Source organism: Hylobates moloch, unplaced genomic scaffold, assembly GCF_009828535.3.
Source record: "Hylobates moloch isolate HMO894 unplaced genomic scaffold, HMol_V3 SCAFFOLD_7, whole genome shotgun sequence".
NCBI lineage: Eukaryota > Metazoa > Chordata > Mammalia > Primates > Hylobatidae > Hylobates > Hylobates moloch.
This window is the reverse complement of record NW_026652282.1, coordinates 58387309-58388295: the sequence shown is the minus strand read 5'-3', so window position 1 is coordinate 58388295 and position 987 is coordinate 58387309.

Here is a 987-nt window from a genome sequence, read left to right as displayed (position 1 = left end):
ATACATTAATACAAGTGATATCATACTACAATACTTTTTACCAGCTTTTTTCACTTTTTCATGGACATCATTCTGTATCAACAAGCATAATAAATTATTTTAAATGGATAGATAGGGGAACTGTAAATTAGGCCATTTACACAAGATAGTGAAATTTATGATGGAAGTGACTAAGATAAAAAGCCTTGTAAAATATAAAATCCACTACCCCTTTATAAGACTTGTTATATAAGCAAATTCACAAATTAGAAAAAAAGACTACACGAATATTGCAGAAAATGAACAATTGTTTGCTCTTAAAAACAAGATCCTTACACTGGTATCTTTATGTGATTATCTGATTATTTTCTGAGGATAAATTATTGGAAGTAAAACTTTTGAGTCAAAGATTTTGGTAAATAACATTAAAAATAAAAAATACAAAGGCATTATACTTAAACACAGTTAATGAAAAACAACCCTCCCTGCCGTCTGTGACTCCTTTTCTCCAGTTCTGCTCTCCAGAGACAACCAGTATTACAAGTTTCTTCAAGTCAAAGTTTAAAAAAAAAAATACATACTGCCAATCTATTTCCCAGAAAGATTGTACCGATTCACATTCCTACCAAAACTGCATGCCCTCACCAACTTTTAAATCTTCTGTCCTTGCCTCTTCATGTTTTTCTTTCTACACGGTATGCTGATGACTCTCATATCTCTCTCTCTCTAACCCTGACCTCGCCCTCGAGCTCCAGGCCAGTACTTCCAGCTACTTGCTGGACATCTCCACCTGGATGTTCTACAGACACCCCATATTTATCTAAACTGAACTCATTTTTTACAGATGAGGAAAACTGTTTGTATAATTTGCTCATGGTTATACAGCTAGAAAACAAGGATTTAAACCCAGGCAGCCTAAGTCCATGGGTCACACATTTAAGCCCTACGCTATACTACCACCATATCTAATCACATACAAGTCCTATCTATTTTATTTCTTCAGTCTCT